Source organism: Triticum urartu, chromosome 4A, assembly GCF_056163025.1.
Source record: "Triticum urartu cultivar PI428250 chromosome 4A, HENAU_Tu73, whole genome shotgun sequence".
Lineage (NCBI taxonomy): Eukaryota > Viridiplantae > Streptophyta > Magnoliopsida > Poales > Poaceae > Triticum > Triticum urartu.
In genome coordinates this window covers 391,043,309-391,051,673 of record NC_141876.1, presented here as the reverse complement: position 1 = coordinate 391,051,673, position 8,365 = coordinate 391,043,309, and positions in this window count along the sequence as shown.

Below are 8,365 nucleotides of genomic sequence, written 5' to 3'. Positions count from 1 at the left end.
CAGATGCAGTGTATTCTAGACACAAAACGCCATGTCATATGCACATGTATAACGTATAAACTCAGCAGGTGCAATTTAATCAAAATAGAAGAAATACAGGCTAGACAACATATGCAACATGAAACCAATTATCACACTGTCAACTTAGAGCAAGCACCTGTGATGGTGGAGTACGGGAGATGAACTCATCATGTAGACTTGGGACTTCAACTTCATTAGCAGTGGCAAATCTAGAGAGTCTCTGTTTGTGTCGGTGCGGAGGACCACCAACATCCCCTAACTTACTCTTTTCCTTCCTATTTTCTGATATTTCCTTATGAAGTCAAAACCACAAGAAGATGAATAAAATTAGCTCTGCATAACTGGTTGATGCATGATACAAACGAACACTACTTTGATGTAAGGCAAGCGCAGGATAGGAGGACGGAATACATACAAAAAAAGACAACATTTCATATTCACATGTACGATAGGAGGATGGAATATGTATGGAAAAACCGTAAGTGGAAGGCATTTCAACAAAATTAGAAGAAATGAAAGCTAGGCACCATATGAACATGCAACCAATATCACTCTATCAGGTAAAAAGTGTCTCGTCATAAGTGCCATTTCAAGAAATTAGAAGCAGTACAAGCTGGAAGACAATGTAAGATGCAACCTACATCACAGTCCCAAGTTAAATGTGTCTTATGGGTAAGTGATCGTTGCAGGTATAAGTTGTAAGCTACACAGATGCAATTCAACATAATCAGAAGCAATACAAACTAGACATCATACGGAAAACGCAACCACATATAATAGTTCCAAGTTAGAGCAAGCACCTGTGATGGTGGAGTAGGGGAGATGTGCTCATCATGTACACGTATGTTCTAGAAACAGGAACACATGTCACATTCACAAGCATTATGTGCAAAGTAAGCAGATGCAATTCAACAAAGTTAGAAGCAATACAAGCTAGACATCATACGCAACATGCAACCACATATAATAGTGCCAAGTTAGAGCAAGCACCTGTGATGGTGGAGTAGGGGAGATGTGCTCATCATCTACACAGCTACATTGACTATCCAACCTTGTGTTGTCTTGCGAATCTTGTTGGGAGGATGGCGGAGTAGAATCTGTAGAGACCCCCTGTTTGAGTTGCTCCGAAGGACCACCATCATCCACTGCCGGACTAATTTCCTTCAGCTATAATGATTTTGCATTGTGAAGTCAAACCGATAAGAAAAAGGAATAAAATTCGCTCTTCAAAACTCATTCATGCATGATACTGACGAACACTACTCGGATGAAGGACAAACACATGATGCGAGGATGGAATATGTATGAAAAACAGGATGTCATGACATATTCACACTTATGATGTGGTAACTAAGCAGAAGGCATTTCAACAAATTAGAAGCACTGCAAGCTAGACACCATATGAAATATGCAACCAATATCACTCTGCCAAGTTCAAACCGTATGGCGTTTCAACAAATTAGAAGCAGTACATGATAGAAATCATATGCAAGACACAACCAATATCACAGTGGTGACTTAAAGGTGCCTTATCATAAGTGACTGATGCGGGATATGCAAGAACAATAGTCTGATGTAAGAACATCGTGTGATCAGATATAGTATGTTCTAGAAACAGGAACATATGTCATATTTACAGGCATTATGTGTAAAGTAAGAAGATGCAATTCAACGAAGTTATAAGCAATAGTACAAGCTGGACATCATACGCAACATGCAACCACATATAGTAGTACCAAGTTAGAGCAAGCACCTGTGATGGTGGAATAGGGGAGATGTGCTCATCATCTACACAGCTACGTTGACTGTCCAGCCTTGCGTTGTCTTGCGAATCTTGTTGGGAGGATGGCGGAGTAGAATTTGTAGAGAACCTCCGTTTCAGTTTCTCGGAAGGACCACCATCATCCAATGCCTTGCCAATTTCCTTCAGCTTTATTGATTTTGCATTGTGAGGTCAAACCGACAAGAAAAAGGAATATAATTCGCTCTTAATAACTCATTCATGCATGATACTGAAGAACACTACTCTGATGAAAGGCAAAGTCATGATATGAGGATGGAATATGTACGACAAAATGGACAGCTTGACATATTCACACCTATGATGTGGTAACTAAGCAGAAGGCACTTCAACAAATTAGAAGCACTGCAAACTAGACACCATATGAAAGGTGCAATCAATATCACTCTACCAAGTTAAAACTATCTCGTCATAGGTGGCGTTCATCAAACTAGAAGCAATACATGCTAGAAATCATATTCAAGACACAAACCAATATCACACTGCCAACTTAAAGGTGTCCCATCATAAGTGACTGATGCAGGATACACAAGAAGAGTAGTTTCATGTAAGAACATGGTGTGATAGACAGATATAGTATGTACCAAAAATAAGAAAGCGTGTCATATTCACACGTATCATGTGTAAGCTAAGCAGATGCAATTTACACTAATTAGGAGCAATACAAGCTAGACACCATATGCAACATGCAACCAGATATCACACTGCCAAGTTAGAGCAAGCACCTTGGATGGTGGAGTAGGGGAGCGGAGACTTGGACCTTGTAATGCACTATCAGTACAAGGAGAATCGGTACAGATGCTCCGTTTACGTTGCTACAGAGGACCACCATCATCGCCTTCCTTACTCTTTTCCTTCCTCTTTCTTGATTTTGCCTTGTCAAGTCAAACCCCCAAGAAAAAGGAATAAAATTTGCTCTTCAGAACTCATTGATGCATGATGATGACGAACACTACTTTCATGTAAGGCAGCCGCATGATAGGAGGATGGAATATGTATGAAAAACAGGACGGCGTGACATATTCACATGTATGATGTATAAAGTGTAAACTAAGCACAAGGTGCTCGAACTTGTTAGAATCAATGCAAGCTAGAAACCATATGAAAGATGAAACCAATATCACTCTGCTAAATTAAAAGGGTGCCCTAACAAATGTATTTGACCAAATTAGAAGCAATACATGGCAACAGGCTAGAAATAATATGCAATATGCAACGAATAAAGGTGACTCATCGTAAGTGATTGATGCAGGATACATAAGAGAGGTAGTTTCATGTAAGAACAAGGTTAACACATAGATGTAGTGTGTACCAAAAATAGGAAGGCATGTCATATTCACAGGTATGATGTGTAAACTAAGCAGATGCAATTTACCCTAATTAGAAGCATTACAAGCTTGACACCGTATGCAACATGCAACCACATATCACACTGCGAAGTTAGAGCAAGCACCTGTGATGGTGGTGTGGGGGAATTGCGGTCATCAACTAGAGAGCTATGTTGACTATCTTCATTTAGCCTTGCTGTTTCTTGAGAATCATGTGGGGAGGATGACACTACACTCTTTAAACAAGTATGGCGTCTCACAGTAACCCACTGGGGTGACTGTCTCATCATAAGTGATTAACGAGGGATACAAAAGAGCATTAATTTGATGTACGAACATGGTTATTAGACATATGTAGTATGTATTAAAAACAGGAAGGCATGTCATTGTCAAAGGTATAATGTGTAAAGTAAGCAGATGCAATTTAACCAAATTGGAAGCAATACAAGCTAGACATCATATGCAACATGCAACCACATTTGACAGCGTGAAGTTAAAGCAAGCACCTGGGATGGTTGTGTGTGGCAATTGAGATCATCAACTGTAGAGTTACGTTTACTGTCTCCAACTGCTGACACTGCACCCTTTAGAGCGCTGAAATGCTTAGTGCTTATCTTCGAATTACACTGGAGCGACTTCTGTCTTTTCTTTTTTGCATTCATCAACACTGCGTCAGAGTCTGAAATACCCATGCATAAAAAAACAATAGTGTGAGTATGGGTGAAGTGTGTGGACAAATAGTACAGTGTAAAGGTAGCAGATAGCAGGTCGGTGAGAAATAAATGACGGGAGACATATGATAGCTCTACAACATGCATGGCACACTAAATTACTACATGATTCTATGAAAATAATAGTCGACTGAAAACAAATAGGTCAGTCCATTTTTTCTGCACCATCCGATGTACAAAGAACGAGCAGATCGCCTTCATCTACCTCCAGCCAGTCAGTGTTGGCGATCTTCCTCGAAACACCAGTGACCACCGGCCCAGTCCCCTGCCTGCGCCCTCCCCTCGACCTCACTGCACCGCTGTGCTTGGCATCGCCCCCGGCCATCCATTCAAGCCCCGCCGACCTCTAGATCGGGCGCAAGCAGCTCCTGCGCCCAAACCCCTATGATAGACACTGATGCGCCGCTTCCCCGGCAAATAGGCGGACTAGGTGCTCCGCGCACCTAAGCGGGTGCTGCTTCTTTTAATTGTGGTTCGACTGACCTTGAATTGAAATCCAGGCGGGCTACTGACCTCTAGCAAAGGTGAAATAGTAAAGGGAGGAAACCTTGTGCATTTAGTATCACGAAGAAGATGCAGTAAGAAGCGCTCAACTAGTTTCTTTTGTGGGATGAATACGGTGTGAGCAGAGACGTAAGGTTTGCACGAATAAGGGAAGAGGAGTACCTCTTTCTGCTGGCAGTGCTGTGTCCTCCTTCTGTTTTTCCAATGATATTCTTGTGGTTCGCTAGAAACGAGAAGTTGTGGAGGACGGCGGAGCCTTGGACGAACCCATGGCCAAGTTGTTGAGTGTGGTGCGATGGCCGTCTGTCGGCGGCGGGGAACCAGATCCGAGGCGGCGAATGACGGCATAGCGAGAACAGCTCCGGTGCGGTGGACGGTTGCGATAGTGGAGCGACATCAGTGAGGCGCAGGACGGTGTGGTCGGAGTGGTTCTAGTACGACGCATGTCGGTGTCGGTGTCGTGGAGGCAGCTCTATCTCGGCTTCAGCTGCTAAGTCCTTAAGGGCGTTGCAATTGCGGTTGCATTGGACGACGTCGTCGGGGTACCAGCTCCGGCGTGATGGAGGAGGGCGACGGTGGATTGGGCGCTATGGGGTGGAGGACGGAGGAGGCTGGTGTTTCATGACTGGTGGAGAGGGCGTTTTGGCGCCCACGGAGTATGAATGGGGAAACGGAGGGAGGCAAGGAACTAAGGGGGAACAATGTTTCGGTTTGGGACGCGCTTGTTTGAAATTTGGGGCTGTAACTTTGCCCCCATCTAATATTTTGGACATATTGCGGGTTGGGGGTAGGATGGTAATCTCAGGTGTCCCAAATGTGGGCGGGATAGATTTCGGCCGAGCGCATGGGTGTTTAGGCGCCCATGGCATATGAATGCTTCTCGGAGGCGGTTGAGACTGGCGTCATGGTGAAGTTACAAACCTACCTCGGTTTATACGTTTGGACATCGGACCGATAGGCTACATGGGCCAGAGTCAGGACAGTAATTTCCTACCACCAAACATTAGTCTCGCGTGGTTTCGGGTGACCAGAGGCCTATTTGGCACTTCATTCAATATTTGGGAGCAAAATCATTAACATTTTCGGTTCTCTTGAATTGAACTTTCAGGATTTGTCAAACTTCACAAATCTTTACTCTTGAAAATCCTAAAGCTATGATTATTTTGGGATGGAGGGGGTACATTTGAATATACATTGTACACGAGTATATATTAAAAAATATGCAACTTACCTCAGTTGATGCATGGTTCCATATATAATCTCCTTGGTTGCAAAAAAAAGTTAGACATGCGTATGAATATATATAGCATGTTCAAACGCACAACAAAGATTGATGCCCCCTTTTACATTTGATTTACAAATGCCATTATCTCGGGTTCAAATAGATGAACGCACTTCCTATGAATTCGAATCTTCGAAACCCCCTTTATGTTGAATTCGACATGTATTCTATTTCGTAGCAAGCAATTTGGAATGTATCCATGCAAGTGACAAATGTATAAAGTGCTTCACACTAACAACATGGAGTGCACTAATTAATGTTTATATATGAATTGCAAAAGCATCCATTGCCTGTATTTCAAACCGCTCTCACTCTATGGATCGATAATATGAAATAAACACATGCACATGCTAGAATTCAATAGAGTATGGGTGTCTGATAGACCGATTTTCGTCCATACGCAATTTGCAAAATTCATGATCTCATCCAAAAATAATAATGCCATTTATATTTTAATTTAATGCGTAGAACCGCCTTTTACAAGTAGATGCACTATGCCTCGGCCCGTTCTCACAAACGCGCTATATATCTCTCTATCTACCGCATAAGTGCACACACTTTATATGCATCGGAATTTCTCTTTTGCACATGCTCACAATCTCTCTCGGGGTGTCGGGGAGTCTCACGCACTATCTCTCTCTGTATCTCTCTATCTCTCTCTCTCTCTCTTTTTCTGACTACTATGTACCACTCTTTTCACTAATCTCAGTTGGAAAACAGTATTTCTCTCACATGCATATATACACATGCACGGTCTCTACTAGCCCTCTATACGCACATATATGTGCCTACATGTCTCCCGCACGCACATTATCTTTAGGCCTCTCTCGCACACATTGCCCCCCCAGACACACCTCTCTCTTAGTAGTTGGCAGATATGATTCCATCGTATCATTCGTTAGGATATCCCTGACTGTTAGGCTGGATGGTAATACGGGGCAAAGTTTTACCCTAGTTCGGACCCTTGCAGTTGAGGAAAAAGCCTACTCCTCGTACTGTATATTAGGGATAGGGGTGTGTACAAAGTACACATGAATACCAGGCATTATGCGTGTGTGTATACTATCGACGAACTAGCCCCCAAGCTTCTATAACATACTGGGGGCCTAGGGTTACAAATCATATATAGTTGGCTTATCACCAGTGGGGATAGAGTCGTCCGCGATTCTAGTAGCTAGCTTCGTATTGTACGTCGAGTCCTCCACATGGGTCTTCGTATAACGCGTCTTGGTCCAACCTATGTGGCGCAGGATGGAACCGACCCATGAGCCTCATGTTGACCCACCACAACTAGAAATGATGCGCCCACCACACCACACACGCAATATGCCACTAAGGAAATAAGCATATACAATAGTACAATGTTATACATGAAAGTTAATTGCATGGTGCATCCAAAAATATTTGTTCTGCATTGTGAATGTTTATATATTCTCCTAAAATATTAGTCATGGGAAAGAGAAACGAAGGGCATATCTCTCCTTGTCTCCATTGGACACTCCCTCTTTCTACACCACTTTCACGTACGCACACAAACTATCTCTCGGCCCTCTAAAAGTATGGATGCCCACGACACATTCACGCGTGACGGTCACTGTATTTCAAGCTAAGGCACTATACGGCCACTGGACTTCAGAATATGCTCATTACGGTCACTGTATACATTCTCGTGGTGATCATACGGTATCTAGCTCACGATACGTCTCCGTATTTTCTTGATGACACTGACGGACTTTGCATTTGATGCATGCTCCGTATTTTGTTGACGACACTTACGGTCATTGTATTTGAAGCGAAAGCACGATATGGTCACTGGACTTCAGAATAAGCTCATCACGGTCACCACATACATTTTGTCGTGCTAACCAACATTTGGTTGGCTGGTTAGGAGGCAGTGGTTTCTCGAGCCAACCAGGGTTAAAGTCCCGGTGCTCGCATTTATCCTGGGTTAATTTCAGTATTTTTCGACGATGTGCGTTCAGTGGGAGGAGACGTTCCACTCGACTACGAGGAACCTATGGTGACTTCGTAAAATCTCAAGATCATATGCTGGCTCACTCTCTCGAAGGTGCTCATAGGGGTAGGGTCTGTGTGTGTGCGCTTATAGCGGTGAGTGCTTGCGCGTATATATGAGCCCTTGCGTCTGTACCGTGTTAAAAAAATAGATGTCATGATTATACGGTCACTGGCTCACCCGTACAACTCCGTATTTTGTTGATGACACAATCAATTGACCAGTCAAATGTTCCACGTGGCGCAACTAGTGTTGCACCATCGGGGCACGTAACCGTGGGGCCCACCTGTCAGCCTATATATGAAAGAAAGAAATGGTAGTTTGAGTCTGTACTGTGTTAATAAAATACATTTTAGGGTGATCATACGGTCACTGGCTCACCATACAGCTCCGTAATTTGTTGATGGCACGATCAATTGACCAGTCAAACGGTCCACATTCAGCAGCGCACACTACCATATGGCCCACCCGTCAGCGCGTATATGTACGATAGAAATGGTAATAAATTAGTGGTCGGTGGGTACTCAAAGTCGTGAGACCTCTGGTTGGCAGTCGCCGGCGGTGGGGGGCGTTGATTGGGTGGTGGGGTGGGGATCACCGGAGAAAAAGCTCGGCGCAGGGGTGCCTAGAGGAATGGCCGGTGCGGCGGTGGACCGACGGTGGGGAGTGGTTTTGGGGCGGCAT